This window comes from Triticum aestivum, chromosome 6D (genome assembly GCF_018294505.1).
Source record: "Triticum aestivum cultivar Chinese Spring chromosome 6D, IWGSC CS RefSeq v2.1, whole genome shotgun sequence".
In the NCBI taxonomy this organism is placed as follows: Eukaryota; Viridiplantae; Streptophyta; class Magnoliopsida; order Poales; family Poaceae; genus Triticum; species Triticum aestivum.
Genome location: NC_057811.1, coordinates 158,342,596 through 158,369,093, shown reverse-complemented (window position 1 = coordinate 158,369,093; position 26,498 = coordinate 158,342,596).

Below are 26,498 nucleotides of genomic sequence, written 5' to 3'. Positions count from 1 at the left end.
CCATGTCAATATGAGATCTTTGCAAAGTCTTCTCAAGGGGGACCATGTCCGTGGACTAACAAACGTTAGTTTTGCCAAAGATCGTGCTTGCAGTGCTTGTATCGAAGGAAAGCTTCATGAGAAGGCTCACCCTCCCACGACTCTTATTTACTCGAAGAAGCCGTTGGAGCTCCTTCATTTGGATCTCTTTGGGCCTCCATCCTTTGATAGTCTTGGGGGTAGAAAGTACTGCTTGGTAATTGTGGATGATTATTCTAGATACACGTGGGTGTATTTCTTCAAGAGGAAGAGTGAGACCCAACAAACAGTCATTGACTTTGCAAATGAAGCCCAACGTCAACACAATACAAAGATCTTGACAATAAGAAGTGACAATGGCACCGAGTTCAAGAAGTACACCTTGGATGAGTTTCTCAGTGATGAGGGGATCAAGCATCAATATTCCGCACCTTACACGCCTCAACAAAATGGTGTTGCGGAGAGGAAGAATCGGACGTTGATGGATGCGGCAAGGACCATGATGGCGGAGTTCAAGTCTCCATACAACATTTGGGCCGAAGCCATCAACACCGCATGTCATGCTTCAAATCGGCTCTATCTTCGCAAAGGCTTGAACAAGACTCCATATGAGATCCTCACCGGTAACAAGCCCAACCTCAAGTACTTTCGGGTGTTCGGGTGTAAGTGTTTCATTCTCAAGAAAGGTGTTCGTTTTTCTAAATTTGAGACTAGAGCTCATGAGGGCATATTTGTTGGTTATGCTACAAACTCCCATGCTTACCGTGTTCTCAATAAGTCCACGGGACTTATTGAGGAGACGTGTAACGTGGAGTTTGATGAAAATAACGGCTCCCAAGTGGAGCAAAGTGGTACTTGTGATGTAGGTGATGAAATTCCTCCCCAAGCCATAAGAAGAATGGGTATTGGTTATATCCTACCCATTTAGGAACCCCTTGTGGCCGAAGGAGAAGGACAATGCTCCACTCAAGTGGAGCCATCACCAACCCAAGACCCACACGCTTCCGAAGAACAAAGTGAAGGCCCTCAACCTCATGAACAAGATCAAGGGCAAGATCAACCTCAAGATGGTGGTGATCCACCAAATGATGCCCAAGGTCAAGTTCTTCCCCTCGAGCTAGTTCAAGATCAAGAACAAGCTCAAGACGATGCTCAAGATGATCAAGTTACCCCTCCTCACTTCACTTCCGAGGAGGAATTGGAGCGTCGTGCCGCTAAGATCGCTTCCAAGCTCACCACCAAAGGTCATCCCATGGAGAATGTGGTTGGAAGCCTAAGAAAGGGGGTAAGCACTCGTAGACAATTAGCAAACTATTGTGAACATCATGCGTTTGTTTCTTGTGTCGAACCCCAAAAGGTTTATGAAGCGCTTGAGGACCCGGATTGGCTCAACGCCATGCATGAAGAACTCAACAACTTCGAACATAACCAAGTGTGGAAGTTAGTGCCAAGGCCAACCGGGAATCATAATGTCATTGGAACCAAGTGGATATTCAAGAACAAGCAAGACGCTCATGGAATCATTGTTCGCAACAAGGCTCGTCTGGTGGCACAAGGCTACTCCCAAGTCGAGGGTATCGACTACGGTGAAACCTTTGGCACCGTTGCTCGCCTTGAATCTATTCGTTTGTTGATTGCTTATGCTTCTCATCATAATTTCACTTTGCAACAAATGGATGTGAAGAGTGCCTTTCTTAATGGTCCCATAAATGAGTTGGTATATGTCAAACAACCCCCCGGGTTCGAAGATCCCTATTTCCCCGATCATGTGTATCAACTCCACAAGGCGCTCTATGGCCTTAAACAAGCCCCACGTGCGTGGTATGAGCATCTTACGGAGTTGTTACAAGATCGTGGATTCGAAATCGGGAAAATCGACCCCACTCTTTTTACTAAGAAGGTCAAAGGGGAGTTGTTTGTGTGCCAACTATATGTTGATGATATTATTTTTGGTTCCCCTAACAAAGCTTTCAATGAAGAATTTGCCGCTCTCATGACCTCAAAGTTCAAGATGTCTATGATGGGAGAGTTGAAGTTCTTTCTCGGATTCAAAATCAAACAAAGAAGAGAAGGAACCTTCATCAACCAAGCCAAATACACTCAAGACATGCTAAAGAGATTCAAGCTAAGTGATGTCAAGCCGGCTTCCACTCCAATGCCCACCAAGTGCCAACTTGACATTGATCCCAATGGTAAAGCGGTGGATCAAAAGGTATATCGCTCTATGATTGGATCCTTGCTTTAACTTTGTGCATCTAGACCGGATATCATGTTGAGTGTGGGAATATGTGCACGGTTTCAAGCCGCACCTAAGGAAATCCACTTTGTGGCGGTCAAGCGAATCTTTCGATATTTGGCTCATACCCCAAACTTTGGCCTATGGTACCCAAGAGGAGAAAACTTCAAGCTTGTAGGTTTTTCGGACTCCGATTGGGTGGGAGACAAAGTGGATAGGAAGTCCACTTTCGGAGGGTGCCAATTTCTTGGTTGCTCTTTGGTAAGTTGGTCTTCCAATAAGAAAAGTTGTGTGTCTCTCTCGTCCACCGAAGCGGAGTATGTGGCGGCCGGAAGTTGTTGTGCACAACTCTTATGGATGAGGCAAACTTTAAAGGATTACGGTGTCATTTGTGACAAAGTGCCTCTTTGGTGTGGCAATGAAAGTGCTATCAAGATTTCTCTCAACCCGGTGCAACACTTCAAGACAAAGCATATTGAGATTCGGTATCACTTCATCAGGGATCATATTAGGCGAGGGGAGATCGAGCTCAACTATGTCAACACTCATGATAACCTTACAGATATTTTCACGAAGCCATTGGATGAAGCAAGATTTCGCGAGTTAAGGCATGAGATAAATATCATTGATTCGAGCAATGTGGTTTGAACCTTTGCACACCCCTCACATTCATCATGCATTCTTGTCTAGGTGTAGGCATGGACTTAGGGGGAGTGTTGTTCTCTCAATGAACTCTTCCTCCCCCCATAATGCATAAACTAATCTCACTCTTTCACATTAGCCATTTTTGATGGTACTTGTGCTTCAAAGACGAGTTTTGGTCATGGGCCCAAGGATAATTCTTCGCGGTGCCATACCAATTGACTCAAACATAGGTGGCCTCGGCCACCGCCCTCTCGTGTAGAGGTGTGTGGTTCTTGTTCTCGTGCTGGTGCTCTTGTTGCTTTGTGTTGGTTTTCTCTTCTTGCCGTTGTTTCCCTTCTTTTCTTTTTGTGCCATAGGTGTTGAGTCTTGTGTTGAGTTGCGCTGGGCGGTACTACCGTTGTGAAGGCGCGGTACTACCGCTCAACAGAGCGGTACTACCGCTTATACGGCTAAGCGGTACTACCGCCCCTCACCATGGTACTACCGCTGAGGGGCGGGGCCAGGGGGTTAAGTCGTGGGCAGGGGTGGTTTCCTCCACCCCATACCCATTTGCTTCGTCCCCTGGTTTCTCTTCCTCTCTCCAGCGCCATCTCGCCGCGGGAAGGCTCCGGCAGCCCTCCGTCTCCAGACCATTCCTCTCCATTTCCTTCGGTGGAGTCGATCCCCACCTCGTCCTCTTGCCATGGATGCCGGTATTGCCCCCGTTCCTCTTCTCTTCGTGTCTAGTTTTCAGATCTTGCGTTTTAGGGGCAATAGTAGTTGCATCTCTAGATTTTTGGCCAAATCTAGGCTTGAGTAGGTTGGAGAAGGCAACTAGACTCTTTGGATTGATGTTTGGTAGGTTTATTTTTGAATTTGGCATCCCCGGTAGTGCCGGATCTGACCACGGCAGTAGGGATCCGCCGTGCCCCGTCTCGAGCGGTACTACCGCCCATATGGCACGGTACTACCACTGGAGCGGTACTACCGCTCCACGGAGCGGTACTACCACTTATGTGGATAAGCGGTACTACCGCTGGATGCCCAGTTCCATTGTTTCCTACCACATGTTGATCCATCTTTGTTGTGTTTATTTGGTTTTGATCGTTTCTACTGGTTGTTTCTTGTGTCCGTGTGTTTGGTTCCAGGTGATGAACATCCTGAGCAGCAAGTCCGTCGTGTCAACCCCGGGCGTTCAACGTCGAAGCGGTACCGCTCATCTGATACTGCAGGTGGTTCTTCCAGTGCTCCACAGCCGGCAGGGGGTGCTTCCTCAAGTGCTAATCCTCCTCGCACGAAGAAGATTGCCAGCCGACCAAAGCCAAGTGGCAGGAAAGTGACTGAGATGTCTAGCAGGGAATTCTGGGACAAGCGTCGGCGCAACCCCTATGAGGAAGAACAAGAACCCAATCTTGTCAACCGCCCGTTCTGGAACCGGTTTCAGTATTCCACATACTTTGATGTGATCAAAGCTAAGAAGAATCTCTTTGTCAATGTTCATTCCATCAACACGGATGCTATGGAGAAGGACCCTGAGTACTTTGGTGATGCTCTACAGATGTGCTCTCAGTTGAACATTCTCAGGATCATGCAGTTCAACAAGGACTTTGATGCAGATTTGCTGGCACAGTTCTTTGCCACTGTTCACCTAGGGACTGACGCAGACAGGACTCTGACTTGGATGACAAATGGAAAGGTGCTAGCTGTCAAGTGGCAGGCCTTCATGGGGCTGCTTGAGGTGGAAGATCAAGGGCTTGAGACTCCAGTTGGTTTTCGTCCTCACGAGAATACCACCTCCACTCACAAGCAAGCCCTCTGGCCCTACTGTACTCGGAAGGTCCACCCTGAGACCCGGAAGGAAACCTATGAGTTGTCTACCTATTTGGACATCCTTCACCGCATCTTCCGCGAGACTCTCTTCCCTCGTATTGGGAATCTGGACATGGTGCACTCTTACCTTGTGGACATGCTTCTCTTCTGCCAGCATGAGAAGGACGCAAACACCGGCGAGTCTCTGGACATCTCTCATGTCATGTGGTCTGAGCTTTTGGCGGCTGTTTCTGAGTGCAAGTGCCCAATTTATGGTCCGTTCATCATGTTGCTTACTGAGAGGGCCTGGAGACGTACCTATCCTGATGAGCAGCTGGAAACTGGAGAGTTGGTCTCTCATGAGATCAAGCGTCTGAGGAAGAAGGATAATTGGGGTAGATCTGGAGCTCCATCTTCTGCTACTGCCATGGAGACCGAGGACGAGGCTGATGCCAGGGATGATGATGAGGAGTATGTGCCACCTGGGACAGAGCCTTCTGCAGCAGAGCCCTCTTGGGCAAAGAAGCTGAAACACAAGATGAAGAAGCTGTTCTGCATGGAGTCTCATGGTCAGTACATGACTCATGTGGCTGAGAAGAAGGCAAGAGGACGACACAAGGAGCTGATGCGTCAGATGGGTGCGACAGTCACCAGCGGCTCAGAGGGTCAGATTACTGAGGAGGAGGAGTGGATCCAGCAGCACTGTCCATGGACCGACTCAGATGCCGAGCAGTTTCCGGGCGCGGACGGCAGTGCAGATGATCACGCAGAGTCCTGATGTTCGAGATCCTCAGCATGCTCTCACCTGGAGCCGTAGGTTAGCTCTTTGCCCCTTTTGGTGTCTCGATGCCAAAGGGGGAGAGAGTTTAGGGATTTGCGTCGTTGTCTTTGCCTTTGTGCTTTCGTTATGTGCTACTTTGTGCTTTGCTTGGAACTTGCGTTTTGCTTGGTTTTGTGTTCAGTAAGACTTTAGTTCGCGTCATATGGTGTGAGACATATGCTACCCTATCATTATAATATCTTTATCTTTGTCTCTAGTCATTTGATATCTCTTGAGTTATATGCTTCATTATGTTATATATCCTGCTATCTTGTTTCTCACTTAGGTTGTTGGTCTCTAAAATACAGGGGGAGTGTTGATCCTAGTATGTGTGTCGTGCAGCTCAAAGCACCTATCTTGATGGCACACGTCTAGGGGGAGCCCGTCTATATTTTAGAGACTTGGGGTTTGCTTATGCCCTTTGTTTTTTCCCAGTTGTGCAAATCCAGTATTGTCATCAATCCACCAAAAAGGGGGAGATTGTAAGGGCATATTTATCCCTAAGATGTTTTGGTGATTGATGACAATGCTTTTGCGGACTAATCGTGTGCGTTGAGTGTTTTTCAGAGATTCATTCTTTTGGGCACGAGACGATATCCTCCCCTCGGAGCTTACAGCGAAGACGGTGTAGTCCTTTCGGATTAGTTTGGTGGACTAGTTTTATAGGGATCACCGTACTATCAAGAGGGGGTCCGTTTTGGAAAGGCTAGGGCGGAATCATCACGTACACTTCCTTTGCCCCTCCCTTCGAGCCTTTCCGTTTCGATGATGGGCTTGGTTCTCCTTTCTTTGTGCCCTCTCTGGTCCCAGCGGTAGTACCGCGGGCCAGAGCGGTAGTACCGCTTGGGTGGTACAAGCGGTAGTACCGCTCCGGAGTGGTAGTACCGCCCAGAGCAGTAGTACCGCTAGTAGCTCCGTGTGTGTGCTATCTCTGGTCCCAGCGGTAGTACCGCGGGACGGAGCGGTAGTACCGCTTGGGTGCCACAAGCGGTAGTACCGCTCTGGGCACGGTAGTACCGCTCCAGAGCAGTAGTACCGCTGGTGGCCCCAAGCCGTAGTACCGCTCTGGTCTCGTGCTAGTACCGCCTCGATTCGAGGCTCCTTTTTCGTGTCGGGTTTTACGGTACTAGCCGCGGCTGTGGGGGGCCGTAGTACCGCTCCTGTGTGGTAGTACCGCCCTCCCTCCGCGGTAGTACCGCTGTGGACCAAGCAGTAGTACCGCGCTTTTGGGCGGTAGTACCGCTTATTGTTGCAAGCGGTAGTACCGCTGGCACAGCGGTACTACCGCTCTCTTCGGGGCAGAGGGGGGGGGGTAACGGTTGGTTTGTTCCCCCCCACTATATAAAGGGGTCTTCTTCCCCAAAGTTGACTTAACTCTTCCCCAAAAAAGCTCCATTGTTGCTCCAAGCTCCATTTTCGCCCGATCTCTCTCCCTAGCCAATCAAACTTGTTGATTTGCTCGGGATTGGTTGAGAAGGCCACGATCTACACTTCCACCAAGAGAAATTTGATTCCCCCCACTTATCCCTAGCGGATCTTGTTACTCTTGGGTGTTTGAGCACCCTAGACGGTTGAGGTCACCGCGAAGCCATAGTCCATTGTGGTGAAGCTTTGTGGTGTCGTTGGGAGCCTCCAATTAAGTTGTGGAGATTGCCCCAACCTTGTTTGTAAAGGTTCGGTCGCCGCCTTCAAGGGCACCAATAGTGGAATCACGACATCTCGCATTGTGTGAGGGCGTGAGGACAATACGGTGGCCCTTGTGGCTTCTTGGGGAGCATTGTGCCTCCACACCGCTCCAACGGAGACGTACTTCCCCTCAAACGGAAGGAACTTCGGTAACACATCCTCGTCTCCACCGGCTCCACTCTTGGTTATCTTGTTCCTTTACTTTCGCTAGTTTACTTGTGTTACATCTCTTACTTGCTTGCGTGCTTGTTGTCATTGCATCATATAGGTTGCTCACTTAGTTGCATATCTAGACAACCTACTTTGATGCAAAGTTTAATTTGGTAAAGAAAAGCTAAAAATTGTTAGTTGCCTATTCACCCCCCCTCTAGTCAACTATATCGATCCTTTCAATGCTGATATGTCTCCAACATATCTATAATTTATGAAGTATTCATGCCATGTTCACAACAATTTATATGGTTTTGGTATGATTTGATTAGAACTAACCCGGACTGACGATGTTTTCAGCAGAACTACCGTGGTGTCGTTTTTTGTGCAGAAATAAAAGTTCTCTGAATGGGCTGAAAATTTATGGTGATTTTTTATGGACAAAAAGAGAACCCCGAAGCACAAGACCTGGGCCGGGAAGTGGACGAGGGGTCCAAAAACCCACTAGCAGCGCCCTACCCCCTAGGGCGCTAGCTCCAGGTTTGTGGGCCCCTCGTGCACCCCCTTGACGTGAGACCGACACCAAAAATTCTTATAACTACCCAAACCTCTGAAAAGAACCCTAGATCGGAAGTTCCACTACTGCAAGCCTCTGTAGCCATGAAAAACCAATTGAGAGCCCATTCTGGCACCCTACCAGAGGGGGAAACCATCACCAGAGGCCATCTTCATCATCCCGACGGTCTCCATAACGAGGAGGGAGTAGTTCACCCTCGGGGCTGAGGGTATGTACGAGTAGCTATGTGTTTGATCTCTCTCTCTCTCTCTCTCTCTTGTGTTCTTGATTTGGCACGATCTTGATGTACCGCTAACTTTATTATAGTTGGATCCTATGGTGTTTCTCCCTCTCTACCTTCTTGTGATGAATTGAGTCTTGCTCTTTGAGGTTTCCTTATGTTGGATTGAGTATTGGATTTGAGAACACTTGATGTATGTCTTGCGATGGGATATTTGTGGTGACAATGGGATGTTCTATTGATTCACTTGATGTATGCTTTGGCACTCAACTCACGGATTCCCGAGGTGACATTGGGGTAATCTATGCATAGGGGTTGATGCACGTTTTCATCCTATGTTCTGCGATAGAAACTTTGGAGTGATTCTTTGTTGCATGTTGAGGGATTGCCATATGATTTAATTATGTTATCCTTGTTGAGAGACTTTGCACTAGTGAAAGTATGAACTCTAGGCCTTGTTTTGAAGCATCGCAATACCGTTTTTTCTCACGTTTGTTACTTGTTACCTTGCTATTTTTACATTTTTAGATTACAAAAACCTATATCTACTATCCATATTACACTTGTATCACCATCTCTTCGCCGAACTAGTGCACCTATACAATTTACCATTGTATTGGGTGTGTTGGGGACACAAGAGACTCTTTGTTATTTGGTTGCAGAGTTGTTTGAGAGATACCATGTTCATCCTACGCCTCTCACGGGTTGATAGACCTTAGGTCATCCACTTGAGGGAAAATTGCTACTGTCCTACAAAACTCTGCGCTTGGAGGCCCAACAAGAGTCTACAAGAAGGTTGTGTAGTAGACATCACTCATCACAATGGGTGCGCGCACCGCGGTTTGCGGGAATGAGCCGAACCGAAGCTTATTTTTTGCCGCTTAGGAATGGTTAATTAGTCTCGGATTAATTGACAAGTCGCTACAGTAGTGTCACTGTCCAAGACATTGGACCATGGGCTATTTGCGGACTTAGTTGTGGGCCCGAGCCCATGCCCATCTACCCAACGACCTATATAAGGAGGCGCGGGCCAGCGCAGTGAAACCTAACTCAGTTCACTCACTCCCTCTTGCACAACCCTAGCCGTCATCTACTGTTCATCTCTCTGCACTGCTTTCGGCGAGCCCATCCCGACGACCGCGTGCACGGTTAGTCGGGAGATCAGGTGCCTCCGAAACCCTGCCATTCAAGATCCTTCCTGGGAGAACGACAATAATGTTTTTGGTGAGCATCTCGACACAACTGCTCCCGATCAGTCCCCGTCCCCGTCTGCCTCTGCTTCCACTACTTCCCCTACATCAACTCCATGGATGACGACGAAGCCGCCAAGAAGAAGGCCTCGGCCAATGCCAAGGATGCAGCTGTCGCCACAGCGTTGGCCTGCCCAACCGGAGGGTATGACTCATTCATCCCCTATTTGCTTGTTCATGTGTTTGTCGTATATATGATATTCATAGATGTTTCGGTTCTATGTAATGTACGTGCTCACATGCTTTCGTATCAGTATGAGATGCATACCGTATTTTCCATGCTTATCATTTACTCGTGGATTAGATTAGTCGAAAATGTGCTAATATTTCCAACAATCCAAAAACCTTATTATAGGCACTTTTCGATTCATGGCTTCGCCGCTACACTGAAACCAGAAAAGTTTACCGGGACGCATTTTAAGCGTTGGCAAATGAGGACCAACTTGCGGCTCATAGCAGTGAACATGTTCTGGGTTGGTGATATGTCTCCCACGGTAGCGATTGCTCCTGGACAGGAGAATGCTATTAGGGAGGCAACCACCATCTTTGTGGGAGTCACTCTTACTGTGATCGGTGACAAGTTGGTTGACGCGTATCTCCATATGCGTGTTGCCAAAAACTTGTTGGATGCGCTCGAAGCTAAGTTCAGCGCAACCGATGTTGGTAGTGAACTGTATCCCATGGAGCAGTTCCATGATTATAGGGTGGTTGATAACCGTTCTGTATTGGACCAGGCTCATGAGATACAAGTTTGTCGTTGGTTGTATTATTGCAAAACTCCCTCCTGGATGGAGGAACTTTGCTACTTCTCTCAAGCACTTGAGACGTGAATTCTCTGTTGAGGATCCCATTGGTCATCTAAGTGTTGAGCAGAACTCGAGAGCAAAGAACTCACACGTGAAAGGGGCAGAGGGTTCTTCTAGCGCCAATGTGGTGCAAAATAATTTCCACAAGTTCAAGGAAAAGAACACTGTCCAGCAGAATACTACTTTCAAGAAGAAGGGTATAAGAAGAGAGGCAAAAATAGAGATAACTGTTTTACTTGTGGTTCAGAAGAACACTCGGCAAACAAGTGCCCAAACAAGTACAAGAAGCCAGGACAAGAATCCAAGTCTGTCAATGTCACTCTCAGCAACAATGATGGAGCATCTAGGTATGGTAATCTTTTTACCGTACTTTCAGTTTGTCAGTCCACCTATTGGTGGGTTGGCACTGGGGCCAATATTCATGTGTGTGCTAATGTGTCTTTGTTTTCTTCTTACTAGCTCACACGAGATTATTCTGTCCCAACGGGGAATGGCTCACATGCTTATGTTCATGGTGTTGGCACGGTAGACATGAAGTTTACTTTGGAAAAGATCGTGCAACTAAAGAACATGCAACATGTCCCCACCATCAAGAAAAATCTCGTTAGTGGCTCCCTTCTATGTAAAGAAGGGTTTAAGTCAGTATTTGATTCCAATAAAGTAGCCGTATCTCGATATGGACTATTTGTTGGAAAAGGATATGATTGTGGTGGTTTATTCCGCCTTTCTCTAGAGGGTTTCTATAATAAAGTCGTGAACCAAATTCATTCTAATGTGAACAAATCTGAGTTTTGGCATTCACGTCTTTGTCACATTAATTTTGGTTGTATGACACGGCTATCCAAGATGGATTTAATCTCGAGTTTCACTTTAGCCAAAGGATCTAAGTGCCATGCGGGTGTGCAAGCTAAGAAACCTCGTAAGCCTCACAAGCCTGCGAATGAGAGACACCTGGCACCACCAGAGCTCATACATTCAGATATGTGCGAGATGAATGGTGTGTTGACTAAAGGTGGAAAGAAATACTTCATGACGTTGATTGATGATTCCACTAGATTCTGCTATGTGTATTTGTTAAATAATAAGGATGAGGCTCTACACTACTTTAAAATCTATAATGCAGAAGTTGAGAACCAACTTGAAAAGAAAAGAAAACGTGTCCGGTCTGATCGCAATGGAGAGTACTTTTCTAACGAGTTCGATTTATTTTGTGCAGAACATGGTATTATTCATGAGAGGATGCCTCCTTGTTTCACCCCAGTCAAACAGGGTTGCCGAACAGAAAAACCATACTCTAACATATTTGGTTTACACCATGTTAGATGCATCGGGTTTATCCAAGGAATGGTGGGGGGAGCCTGTATTGACATCACGTCATGTCCTGAATAAAGTTCCACGAAGGATAATGAGACTACTCCCTATGAGCAATGGGAAAAGAAAAGAATACAATCTCTTACTTGCGCACTTCAGGCTGTTTGACGAAATTCAACGTGCCGATAACCAAAAAGTATAAGTTGGAAGCAAAGACTGTAGACTGCATTTTTCTTGGCTATGCCAAGCATAGTGTTGGCTATAGATTTCTAGTGGTGCAATCTGATGTACACGACGTGAAGGTCGGTACAATCGTGGAGTCTAAAGATGCTACATACTTTGACGATATTTTCCCATGAGAGATTGCAAAGCACTTCTAGACTGGAATCTGATGAGACTCCTGAACCTCCCATTCCAATGGAATATTATGAATACAAAGTGATGAACGGTCCACAGAGGATGACGAGGAAGCTCCTGTTAGGAGCAAGAGACACATGACTGCAAATTCTTTTAGTGATGATGTCCTCGTATACCTCGTGGATGATGACACCCCTAGTTCCATTTTAGAAGCTTATGCATCTCTGGATGCTGACTACTGGAGGATGCGGTCCGTAGCGAGATGGATTCCACCTTGGCTAACGGGACATGGGAGATTACTGATCGTACTTATGGTTGCCAACCATTGGGATGTAAGTCGGTGTTCAAGAGGAAGCTTAGGCCCATTAGTACCGTTGACAATTACAAGGCTAGGCTTGTGGACAAGGGTTATACCTAGAAAGAAGAAGAAGATTTCTCTGATACTTACTCACATGTGGCCAGACTGACAACCATTCAAGTGTTACTCTCGTTGGCTGCCTCGCATGGTCTTCTCGTTCATCAGATGGACGTTAAGAAGGCTTTCCTTAATGAAGAGCTAGACGAGGAGACTTACATGCAATAGCCAGATGGCTTTGTAGTGAATGGTCAGGAAAGAAAGGTGTGCAAGCTAGTGAAATCTTTGTGCCTAAAACAAGCACCTAAGCAATGGCATGAGAAGTTCAATAATACTTTAACATCTGCTGGCTTTGTTGTTAACTAAGCTGGCTGATGTGTATACTATCGCTATGGTGGGGCCAAAGAAGTTATACCGTGTCTTTATGTCGATGATATACTGATATTTGGGACCCACCTCAAAGTGATTGAGGAGTTCAAGGCTTTTCTATCTCATAACTTTGAGATGAAAGACATGGGCGTGGCTGATGTTATCTTGAACATCAAGCTACCGAGAGATACTAAGGGTGGAATCACACTTTTGCAATCCCACTATGTTGAGAAGATTTTGAGCCATTTTGGACATTATCAAGTGGTTGGTTCGCTCATTGATACGTCCATCTCGCATCATGTTTTCCTACTGTTATTTACAATGTTTTTATGAATAGTAATGCTTTATGGAGTAATTCTAATGCCTTTTCTCTCATAATATGCAAGGTTTACACAAAGACGGAGGATGCCGGCAGCTGGAATTCTGGACCTGAAAAAGCTATGTCAGAGTTACCTATTATGGAAATCTCCAAATGAGCTAAAAATTTATAGAGAGTTGTTTTGGAATATATAAAAAATGCTGGAGAAAATAACTACCGGAGGGGGGCACCTGGTGAGCACAAGACACCAGGGCGTGCCAAGCCCCCCCAGGCGCACCCTGGTGGGCTGAGCTCAGCCCAACCCACCTCGAATGCCCATCTTCTGGTATATAGGTGATTTTAACCTAGAAAAAAAAGGAGAGGACTTTTGAGACGGAGCGCCGCCGTCTCGAGGCGGAACTTGGGCAGGAGCACTTTTTCCCTTCGGCGGAGCGAGTCCGCCAGGGGAAGTTCCCTCCCAGAGGGGGAAATTGAATCCATCGTCATGAAAAACAGCCCTCTCATCTTTGGGAGGCCAATCTCCATTAACATCTTCAACAACACCATCTCCTCTCAAACCCTAGTTCATCTCTTGTGTTCAATCTTTGTACCAGAACCTCCGATTGGTACCTATCGGTGACTAGTAGTGTCGTGGAATTGTCACGGCAGATGTCCTTGGGCTAGGACTTAATCGTGGAGCCATCGCAACTAGGAAGCTTGAAGGGGTTATGCGGGACAAGGAACACGAGGGTTTATACTGGTTCGGCCCCTTACGGTGAAGGTAAAAGCCTACGTCCAGTTCGAGGTGTTATTGATTAGGGTTACGATCGCCAGGGAACTAAACACTTATCCCGGCTCTCGGAGAGATTGTTGTCGTCCCCAAACTGCTGCCGGGTCGTCCCTTTATATAGGGAGGCTGACGCCCAGCAGCCCTTAGAGTCCCGAGCCGGCTCATAAGAGTGTCCGGCTCGGGCTCTAAAACAATACTTGCCTTACACTACAAGTCTACTATAACAATGATTGTAACTACGGGCTTTAAGCCATATCCGGGTCTCAGCCCATCTCTGGCCCATTATCCTGAAACTTAGCTCCGGGCTTCTGGTAATGATCCTTGGAGTAACCCGGCCCTCCTGGCGGGTGACCCCCAGGTCTATATCCTCAACATTAGGCCCCAGATTGACTTGAGCCGGCTCGTGTCAATCTTCAGCTCCGCAGTCAGAAAAAATCTCCGGCTTATCATTCATGTGAAGGTCATAACCCGGAGTGACGTCATCCTCTGGACTCCGGGTAATCCGCCGTGACGTCATCCTCCACTGAATCCGTTTTTTACTCCGCCAGAGCCGCAACGGATCTTTGCTTTTACTGACCTTCCGAGAATCGAGGCGCCGTGAGGGGGGGAGATAACCACGCCGTGGCCTCCTCAAATCCCGCGCCCGCTTATGACTCGGCCTTATAAATAGGCCGGCCCGGCACTCTCTTCTTCACGTTCTCCTTCTTCTTCCTCGCACTGCCGTTCCTCTGCCCGAGCTTCTGCCGCCGCCGCCGTCACACCACTGGTCTTCCTCAACCCGGCCGCTGCATCAACCTGACTCGGACCAGATAACGTCGGCGGCCTCCGCTCTTCTCCAGCTCCGGTGAGTCCCCTCTGCCTTACCAGCATAGATCTAGGACAGAGTTCATCTGTGTTCTTCATGTTCATCACTGTTACCGCAAGTTTCGGTAACCCCTGTAGCCACTGCCCCCGTTGATCCTTAGGCTTGTGTAGAACCACCGCGGTAGATATCTGAGGTTCATTTCTTCTGCAAGAACACCTCGTTTTACTGCATAAGGACTGGGTTCCATCTCAAGAACCTCCCCTGCTTCTGTTTTTTAGGTCTAGAAAACCTTTCTCTGTTCCGACTACTTTGATCCAAAAAAGTTACTGTAATATGTGAAATCTGTTTACCACACTTAGTAAAAACTGCAGTCCTTGAATCTTGGCGGCTTATATTTCCGACTTAGAGAAAACACGCGCCGTAGAACTTTTCGGTTTAAAGAGAATCATGCTCTGTAGTATCTTCCGACTTAACCGCAGTAAGCCGTAGACGACCAACTTATCCTGAAAACCCCGACGGCTTAGATAACCCACCGTATCAAGACATACCATTAATCCCCTTCATAAGCCGTCATTGTAACTTGAATGATATACTCCGGCTTATAATTAACCCGGACACTTTTCTCTTCCTCGTAGACCACCAACCGTCACCATGCCTCCCAAGGCTCCCATCACTTGCAACTGGATGAAATCCAGCGTCACCGAAGAGACCCTGGCCAACTTCGTTAAATCCGGATATCTGCCTAAGAAGGAAGTGATGTCCTACCGTGCCCCTGACCCGTCCGAAGAAAGGCCACAGCCGAGAGACGGGGAGGTAGTGATCTTTGCCGACCATATGAGCCGGGGCTTCGCACCGCCCGGCTCAAAATTCTTCCGGGACGTGCTCAACTTCTTTGATCTTCGGCCTCAGGATATAGGACCCAATTCCATATCCAACATCTGCAACTTCCAAGTTTTTTGTGAAGTATATCTTGGAGAAGAGCCGAGTCTGCTGCTCTTCAGAGAGCTGTTTTATTTGAACCGCCAAACCGAGTGCGCAAACGGTCCAAGTCTAGAGTTAGGCGGCATCTCCATCCAACGGCGCAGGGATTGTCTGTTCCCTTATGCAGAACCGCCAAGTCACCCCAAGGACTGGAACATGACTTGGTTCTACTGCCAAGACACGTCCCCGGCTGATGAGAGCCCGCTGCCCGGCTTTCGCCCAACGCGCCTGGAGCCAACTCATCCATTATCCGACAAACTGACTGCCGCAGAACGCCAGCCTCTGCTTCCAACGATCAACAAGATCAAAGCCCTGCTAGGCAATGGTCTGAACGGAATTGACCTGGTCCGGGTCTGGATCTCATGGCGGGTGATCCCATTGAGCCGCCACCCCGGCTTAATGTGTGAGTACACCGGGCGAAAGGATGACCCGCAGAGGCACAGTCGCAATGATCTTCCAGAAGACGTTGCTGAAGAAGAGACCAAGGCTCTTTTAAACGAGAGCCTGGCAGACTGTGGAAGAATCGGGCTAGCCCCGTTCTGCAAGACCAATCCAGCCCCAGCGGTAAGCCGCTGACTTTAACCTTTCCATTTTGTTTTACCTGTCATCTTACTAAGAGCTCATTACTGTATTTCTCAGGCTGATGATAAATTCTGGCGGGTCAAGTATGACCACGAGGCGGCCAAGAAGGCCAGGAAGGCGAAGAAAGCCGCCAAGAGAGCCGCCCCTCGCAAAAAGGGAAACAGACCCACTGCTTCGGAGCTGCTGCAATTAAGCGATAGCTCCGAATCAGAGGTAACCCTTAAATCTTTTAAATTCTTGCAGTATATGTTTTCTGATGCTGTCCGCCTTATCAACACTTGCTTATTGACAGGATGACACCGGCGCCAGTAACCCGGTGGTCGAAGAGGTAACATCACTTTCCTCCGGCTCGGAGCCTTTACCACAGCTGAAAGTCCGAAGGGTAACCCGGAAAGTAAGCTTTTCCCATCGATTAGCTCACCGAGACCCTCAATTTCTTTTGAAGCAGCAGGTTCACGAGAGCCGGCGTCACACCCGGGCCCGCAAGGACACCGACCTCTCCACTGGATTACCCGACGCAACGAGGAAACGCCGCACTGAGGTTTTTTCTCACCTGTACCCTTTTCATCCGTTGGCGGGTGTCATCCGTCAGCCACTCAACTCTTCTGACTCCAATTACCAGGAGACCTCCCCCTCCTCGGGTGACTCCATGCAGTCAAGTCTGCCGGCCTTCAAGACTGCCCCCGGGTAATAACAATCTCCTTACATTATCTGTCTGTACTTACCCTTTGTATGCCTAACACTTCTGCCTTTTCAGTGCCCAAGCAAAGCTCACCAAAAGAGTAAAGAAGACCAGGTCAGCCGGAGTGCCCGACTTGCCTGAGCCGGAGACGACGGCTCAAGAGCTGCCAGTCGCCTCCACCCCTGAAGCCACCATTCCCATGGATACGGCGCCTGAAGCCCCACCAGCTAATGACCCGGACGTGGTAATTACCCGGACGGAGTTTGTTGAGCCGGGAAGGCCGACCGCGCTGGCCAAATGCTCCGCAAGGGGGGAGTTGCTACAACCCCACCGGGTGAATCTGGATCTCTCCAGCTACACCGACTTAAGTATTGGAGAACTCGTCTCAGGCTATATCAGCCAGGTTCACAAGAGCCGGGACGCCGAGATCGCCATGGTCAACCAGATCCAACACAAATCTGAGGTAACCTTCTGCTGTTCTCTTACTTTCCGCATAGTGATCCTTGCCATTCTTGCCATTCTAGCCCCCAAGTCTAGGACTTATACTTGAATATGTTGTAGACTTTAGATTCTGGCTTACTGAACTGAGCCGGCCGTACATAGATAGATACGTTCAATATGCATTAGCCCCCAAGTGCCAAGTGTCTTTGCTTGGAAAGCGCTTGGGACTTTATAGGATGACTGTTAATAACCCGGAAATATATGCAGGCTGTTGGCAAGAAATTAGAGTCAGACCTGGCGGATCTCAAGAGCCGGCTGAAGGCACAAGAGATGGAGACCCGGAAGGCAAATGCCAAGCTTGTCTCCAGCATCGCCGCTCAGGAAAAGTTGAAGACTGAATTCGACGCTGAGCGGAAGGCCTGGGCTGAGGAGAAAACTGCACTGGTGACCCGGGCAGAACAGGCGGAGAAGGCCCTTACTGAGAAGACCGCTGAGCTCTCCGGTCTAAAGCGCCAAGTGTCCCAAATGGTAGCTGCCATCTTCGGTAAGTCGCCTCACCGGCTTTCATTCACATTGGAATGTTTACATCTCTTAACTCATCCTTACCACCGGGTCATCTGATGTTGTTAAACAGGTTCCAGAAGCGCCAACTTGAACCAGAGCGTGGTCACCAAGTTAAAGGCCGTGTACACCCTGGTGGAACAGCTCTACACCGGGTCACAGCGGGCTTTAGCTGTGGTGGCCCTGTCGAATGAAGTGCCGACTCATCTGGCCGAAGTCCTGCGCCGGCTCGTAGTTCTGCCGCAGCGGATCCAGGAGCTACGACGAGCATCCGCGAGATCCGGAGCAATCGCCGCACTGAGCCGGGCCAAAGCCTTCTTGCCGGAGCTAGACCCGGCAGACATCGCCCTGGGTTATCCCAGCCTGAAAGAAGACGGCTCAGCGTTCGACCAGAAGGACTTCGCGGCTTGTGTGAAAGCTGTGCGCCCGGTGGCCACCATCATCGGGAACGACACCGATTTAACCAAGTATCAGCCGGGATACAACGCGGAGAATCAGAGGATTCCAACCCCTCGCTATGAAGCCATCAATCTGATTCCTCCGGCTCGCCAGCACACCTTTGCCCCGGAGATTAACCCGGACGGGTTAATTGACGAAGAAGCTCAGTTCGAAGCTCTCAGCGGCATCAACTGGAAGTCGTCGACCTTCGAAGCCTTGGGATCAGCCGAAGCAGAAGATGAGCCGGGGACTTCAACTCAGCGGGCGTCATAAACCGGCTAGCGGCTCACCAAACAACGCCCATCCTTGAAACTTTGAAAGATTTTTGTAATAGAGTAGGTGCAACAATTTATCTCTGCCGTGCCATCGTGCACGAAATGAATGCTGAAATCCTTTGAAGTCATTCTTTTGATGCTCCTCCGGGTCGGAATTATCCCTTTGTCCTTCTCAACCTTAAAGAGTGCCTTTAAATATCTGCATAGAAAGGCAAATTACAAGTCGCAAAGCGGCTTACCGCCCTGAGAATCAGGTGTTTGAGATGGATAACCCGGGATACGAACCAAAAAAGATCGGTCCTTAACTATACTCGAACATAGCTGTGATGACACACTTAACAGCCTGTAAGCATACTTCCGGGTTAAATAGCCCGGGTAGCACGGTTGGTACCTTAACTCGAATTTATTTGTCTTGATGACATCCATGATGCTCAACTAACAAGATAAACCAAAATTAAGCCGGCAAGTGAAACCCGGCAGTACATACTTTGACATGATCAAAGCAAGTTTGTGGTAAAATATAAAAACTTAAGGGCTTCCGGTTCGAATACGACCAGAAACTCGGTCCAAAGGGGTTAAGCTAAGATTCGGATACGATCATATAGCCCCCAGTGGGTTTGGCGATGCCAATCAAGAGGGTATCGACAGCTATGTTCTCTTTGGTTCGAATACGACCCATGTTTGAACAGGAAGCCCCCAAGTGATTCTGAAAATTTGTTTAACGACGCTGATTCGAATACGATCCACGTCGGTTCTCAGAGGGGTTACACTATGATTCAAATATGACCAGAGGCAACTTTCCAATGAGCTCGGCACTTTGCCAATCAAATGGGTATCAACAGCTATGTTCTCTTTGGTTCGAATACGACCCATGTGTGAACAGGAAGCCCCCAAGCGACTTTACTGCTTACGGCTAGATTCGAAGATGATCATAAGCCGGATCTTCTGTAAGTCAGCATGTAACCACACACATTTGTGGAAGAGAGCAAAGGACAGAGGTCCTGCTTTATTGCCTTATCATAATATATACATGGCTGAGATAAATATGTACATCACAAGAGTCGGAAGCTCAAGTGTAGTAAGGCCGAAGCTGAGCTATGTTCCACGGCCGACGGGTCTCCTCCTCAGATTTACGTGAGTCCTTATGCTCCCGGATATCAATGAGGTAATATGACCCATTGTGCAAGTTCTTACTGACCACAAAAGGCCCTTCCCAAGGTGGGGATAATTTGTGTGCATCTGTTTGATCCTGGATGAGCCGGAGCACCAGGTCGCCCTCCTGGAAGACCCGGGATTTGACCCGGCGGCTATGATAACGGCGTAGGTCTTGTTGGTAAATCGCTGAACGGGCGGCTGCCACATCACGCTGTTCGTCCAGCAAGTCCAGAGCATCTCGGCGCGCCTGTTCATTATCCGTCACCCGGGCCATGAGAGCCGCCAGCGCCGGAGCCGCCTGCGCCTGGGCCGCCGCCCGGGCCATTGTAGTTTTTAAAGGCCTTCATGATAGCACAATCCTTCCACAGATGAGTCGCTGGCTTCTCTCTAGAGCCGTGTCTCGGACAAGGTTCATTCAACAGCTGCTCCAGAGAAGGTCCTGACCCGCCGCCTCGGGGAGGGGGCCTCCCCTTGCGTCGCTGGTTGTTGCCTTGGGTGTTGGCTACGAACTCTAGGCTGCCATCGGCCTTGCGCTTGCCTCCTCCTTGATTCCCCGGGTTAAACTGAGGGCTCTTTCCATTGCCGTTCTTCTTTCCCTTCCCTGTCCTTTCATCATCTGAAGGGGGATCCTTGGTACCATCGGAATCAGCGTATTTGACAAGAGCCGCCATTAGTGTACCCATATCCGTGCAGTCACGTTTAAGCCGCCCAAGCTTCATCTTTAGGGGCACAAAACGACAATTCTGTTCTAACATCAAGACTGCAGAGCCGGCGTCCATCTTATCTGATGAATGTATGATCTCCTTGACCCGGCGAACCCAATGGGTCGTGGACTCGCCCTCCTGCTGCTTACAGTTAGTCAAATCCACAATTGACATAGACTGCCTACAGGTATCCTTGAAGTTTTGAATGAACCGGGCCTTCAGCTCGGTCCAAGACCCAATGGAGTTCGGTGGCAGCCCTTTTAACCACGTGCGGGCAGTTCCATCTAACATCATGGTGAAATATTTGGCCATGGCCGCCTCGCTGACCTCTAGCAGTTCCATGGCCATCTCATAACTCTCAATCCAGGCCGCAGGCTGTAAGTCAGCTGTATAGTTAGGCACCTTCCTAGGGCCCTTGAAATCCTTAGGTAAACGTTCATTACGGATGGCCGGCACCAAACAAGGGACACCCCCGGTCCTGGTAGAAATACCCACATCAACGGATGCCGTTGGATAAGCCGGGGGGGTCTGATAAGCCGTCAATTGCGGCACCTGCTCCGCCTCTTGCCGTGCTTGGTCTGCGGCGTAGAAGGTTCCAACATGAGCCGGGCCATGGCGTCGGACATTACTTGAGCCGGTCGCCGAGACCATGTGCCGGCTGTAGCTCGGGCTCTGGCCTGGGCGAGGAGTTGAGTGGATCCTGTCCCGGCTGTAGGAGTACGCCTCTTGCTGTGCTAGGGCCGTCTGCAGGAGTTCCCTGACCCGGCGGGTTTCCACGGCTGCCGGAGAATTGCCGTCAACGGGAAGAGCCGCCAGTCGTGCTGCCGCTGCTACCATGTTCTCCAGCGGGTTATCGTAACGACCCGGGGGTATTGGCACATACTGAGGCGGGGCAGGGGGCGCCTGGGGAGGCCCCATTACTAGTGGCTGAATAAGGGGTCCCGACCCGGGCGCAATGACACCTGGTGGGTTACTGGATCCCGCACCCGGCGTGTTGAATAGATTGCGCGGGTCGTAAACCGGCGGGAGTTGAGACTGGGCCTTCTGATGCCTCCTTCTCATGACCTCGTTGGCCGCGTTCTGATCCATCGTGAGTTGGAAGGACTGCGCCTGAATCAACTGAGCCCGGGCGTCGAGAGCCGCCCGCTCCGCCGCCAGCCTGATCCCTTCTGCTGCAAGATCCTCTTTTGCTTTCATCAGATCCAATTTTAACTGTGCCACCTCCGCGTCATGCTGGGCTTGATCTGCCGGGTCAACCGTGGCAGTTAACAGGGCCGTCATCTTATCTGTGAGATCCATCAGCACCTGAGCCGGGGAAGGCTCCGGATTTTCTGATCCGGTAGCGGGGTTCTGAACAGGCTGCGCACCAGGCATAAAAACTCCGACCTGACTTGGCGGCTCAAAAAGGTCCGGAATACTGTTGCCATCGGAATAACTCATGAGCCTGCCATCTTGAAGTTGGTACAACGAGTTTGACTCATCAGCGGCCGACTCGCCGTCAGAGCCGGCGGCCGCCTCATCCCCAGACCCAGATGGATCGGAGGGCCTTCCATGGATGCATCCCACAAATGCGCGTTTTAAGGCAGGCCGGGCCCGGGCGGATCGGGCGCGCTGAGCCGTTTCGATGAGATCGGCGCAGAGACCCGGCTCGGGGCCCGGCTCACCAATCTTGCCAATGAAGACATGAATTCCGCCAAAGGGGACCCGGTACCCGTACTCCACTGAGCCGGCGTCGGGCCCCCAGTCCGCGTCGTCGATATAGAGCCTGCCGCGACGACTCTTGGTCATCTGGCCCACAGCGTATCCCTTGAGCCCTTCGAAGCTGCCCTTCAAGAACTCAAATCCACCGTGCGCTCGCCCCACGGTGGGCGCCAACTGTCGTGGAATTGTCACGGCAGATGTCCTTGGGCTAGGACTTAATCGTGGAGCCATCGCAACTAGGAAGCTTGAAGGGGTTATGCGGGACAAGGAACACGAGGGTTTATACTGGTTCGGCCCCTTACGGTGAAGGTAAAAGCCTACGTCCAGTTCGAGGTGTTATTGATTAGGGTTACGATCGCCAGGGAACTAAACACTTATCCCGGCTCTCGGAGAGATTGTTGTCGTCCCCAAACTGCTGCCGGGTCGTCCCTTTATATAGGGAGGCTGACGCCCAGCAGCCCTTAGAGTCCCGAGCCGGCTCATAAGAGTGTCCGGCTCGGGCTCTAAAACAATACTTGCCTTACACTACAAGTCTACTATAACAATGATTGTAACTACGGGCTTTAAGCCATATCCGGGTCTCAGCCCATCTCTGGCCCATTATCCTGAAACTTAGCTCCGGGCTTCTGGTAATGATCCTTGGAGTAACCCGGCCCTCCTGGCGGGTGACCCCCAGGTCTATATCCTCAACAAGTAGTGTTGATTACATCTTGTAGTTGATAACTATATGGTTTATTTGGTGGAAGATTATATGTTCTGATCTATTATGCTATTTAATACCCCTCTGATCTTGAGCATGATTATGTGAGTAGTTACTTTTGTTCTTGAGGTCACGAGAGAAATCTTGTTGCAACTAATCATGTGAACTTGATATGCGTTCGGTATTTTGATGATATGTATGTTGTGATTCCCTTAGTGGTGTCATGTGAACGTCGATTACATGGCACTTCACCATATTTGGGACTAAGGGAATGCATTATGGAGTAGTTATTAGATGATGGGTTGCTAGAGTGATAGAAGTTTAAATCCTACTTTATGTGCTACTTCGTAAGGGACCGATTTGGATCCAAATGTTTAATGCTATGGTTAGATTTTATCTTAATACTTTTCTCGTAGTTGCGGACGCTTGCGAGGGGGTTAATCATAAGTGGTAGGTTTTTTCAAGTAAGAACAACACCCAAGCACCGGTCCACCCACATATAAAATTATCAAAGTAGCGAACATGAATCAAACCAACATGCATTGGTATGCGTCGGGCGCTATACAAATGGTTTTTAACCCCTTTCCGCGATGGCATTTGGAACCGTCGCCAAGTGAGTGTGGGCGATAGGGGGTCCTTCCCACACGACGCAGAAACCATCGAGGATAGGGAGCCAAGATGCATATACAGTACTCCTACTCGTTAATTTGTGCTCGCATTGCCATCGCAATCGGTATTCTGTGGTGCTACGTTTATGATGCGTGGCCCATAAAAAAGGGTTCACTATTATAGAACGTGTATGATAAGCATACAATCACACACATTCGCTTTTCCCAAACCATATGCTATGACTAATTAAGAAGATTAGCTAATCGTCGTACGAGTGTCGGATAGGATTACGAAACGTCAGACCGTCGTAACATCCTCGTAACAACAGCTATCACACACGCTATTCTGTGGCGCAACGTTTACGATGCATACTTCATCAGAAACAGTTCATGGTTGCGAATCGTGTACGATAAGGAAACTATCACAAACATTTAGTTTGCCTGCACCGTTTGTGATATTGTCTGACATCGCACACGCTTTGCAAACGGCAACTGTGTGCATGCTTGCACACGCTTCCTCTCTGTGAACCGTGTCAGATTATGGTGTATATCGCAAACGTTTGTGTTTTACCAACCGTGTGTGCCATAACGACATGGAGGGCGTAATTTCACCGCAATTTAATTGCTGCTATTTCAAATTGTACCGGATTTTGATTTGAATTTGAATTTGAATGTATGCTGTAGCTTTATTCATATCCATCAGGTTCAAACAACCAATGCATTATTTGATTCATAGGTACATATGTTCAAGAATTAGATAAGAACCAAATAAAGAATGATGAACCACAGTTGTATACTTGTACTATTAAAGACGGTAAATAAAGAGGCGAAATACATTCTGGTTGCTGAACAAGGTGAAGCGGAATGCCCATATTGTGCCCTCCTCCATGCAGAAGGCATGCACGACTCTAGTCCAACCCCTTGTGATGGCCGACCGCCCATCCTTCACGGTCTTCATGAAAACATCTAGATAATCATCGTGTTCTGGTAGAAATACTTTAACCTTTGCATGCCCACCAATCATGTAGTTTGAGAGGTAATCTTGAGTAAACTTCTTTGGCAACCACTACAAAGTAAAAAAGATTTAGACATTGTCATCTAACACAACTCATTATGGTCAGTAAAAAGAAGGATGCAGAGTTCTTACTTACCATCCTGCAGTTCGCTGTTGTCTTGCATAAAGTATAAACAAATAGTTTAATTGCCATCTTTGGACCCATTTTACTAACAATCTTTATCAGCTTCCTTACCTGATGCTGGTTCATCGATATCTCATTGGCCCATACGCAGAAAGGGCGAAGCGTAGAACTTTACCAATGACATATGTACCTAAAAGCACCAAGTTAATATTAGAAGCTAAACCGCAATTGCACAATGATGTAGTACAACACTCTTTTATAATATCTTATAACATCCAATATACTCACATATTAGATGAATTAACATCTTATATTATGGGCCAGACAGAGTTTATTGCATTCTTACAAATTATCGGCTGATTAACTACTGTTGTATCCATGGGTTAGAGTTAGTTTGAGTTAGTTCGGGCTCAAACAGCCCTAAAGTATATCCAAACATGAGGGCTAGTTTGAGCTAGTTGCATCTAACCCACCCAAAAAATATCCAACCCAAGAGGTGCTAATTGGAGCTAGTTCTCCTAGTGCATTTATTGTCAATCTAACCCTGTCATCCAAACACCTCTTTTGATGGAGTTAGTTCAGGGTTAGTCATGAGCTAGAAACTAACTCTAACCTCTAGCTAAGTTGAGTATCCAAATAGGGTTGTGTTGTTGTTGCTCTTCTACGTATATCTAGACATCATCAGAACATTAAGGTAACACTCTTCCTTGTTTCTATGTAGCCTAGGATTGCATATTTAGACATTAAGTACAGTGCATGTTGCTATGTAGCCTTAGATATATTACATATGGCCCTAGTTAACCTAACAATAAATGGTTACAGATATATTCAGTCAAAAGTCTGATTCACCGATTAGTCCCTTATCAGCCCCCGGCCTATATGGTACAAGCTACCGATATCTTGAACAGTGAGTATATATAAGCCATGGGATGAAACTAACCTCGATGGAAAATAACAGTCGTTCCCAAAATTGTCCTTTGTAGGTACATCGAGAGGCATGTTAAGCACAGCAGGCTAAACATCAACCAAAATTATCCACGGCAAACAAAATAATCTCCAAATGATAGCTTTAGTGTGCAGGTTTAAGCACGCTAGTAAAGCAAAACAAGTGGAAAGGTGTTAACCGCAATAGGCCTAACATTTGACAACAAGCGAACATAGTCATTCAACTGGTATTGTGCCGGTCTAAGTACACTGGTTATTGTTAAATAAAAATGGAAAGGCATGTTAACTACAAGATGCAACAACCAAATCTAGTCATTCATAGTGGTATTGTTGAAACTAGTACTGATGAAATTGAACTGCATAGTTCATACTTGCACACATAGAACATCACGTTGTGAATGACTGGAATAAACAAGGCATACTACGAATAACCAAAGATAGTATTTGAAACTGGACATATGCTAACTACAAACAACCGAACAATCAAAAAACTTTAAAAGAAGCATATGCTAGCTATAATAGGCTTAACAGCAAGCAAATATATGCATTCCTATCTGTATGTTTAAAACTGGATTCATGAAATGTACTGCACAATAAATAATTGCACATATAGAGCATCACATTGTGAACAACTGAAATAAACAAGGCATACTGCAAACAACCAAATATATCAATTAAAACTGGACATATTGTCACTACACTACAAAAGGGACTCGACAAAACAAATAATGGGTTTCCCCATGTGAAGAGGCACGAGAAAACAAATAATGGGTTTCCTCACTTGTCACAGATGGGCTCGTTCCCGTGGGAAGAGCACGGACCCTGGATGCGCTCCATGTTGTCGCAGATGGGCTCCTTCCCCTTGGAAGAGCACGGCTGTAGGGTGCCCTCCCTGATGTCACAGACGGGCTCTTTCCCCTTGGAATAGCAGATGGGCTCTTTCCCATTGGAAGAGCCGGAGAGGGCACCCTCCTCATGGTCGTCGTTGATGAGGTCTAACTTGGAAGTTGTGGATGGCGATGTAGAACGTGTCATTCAGAACGTGTCCTTTAGAAATGACAAAAGGGGCTTGATGGTGATGTAGGATGGCAAATTGTTGATAGCA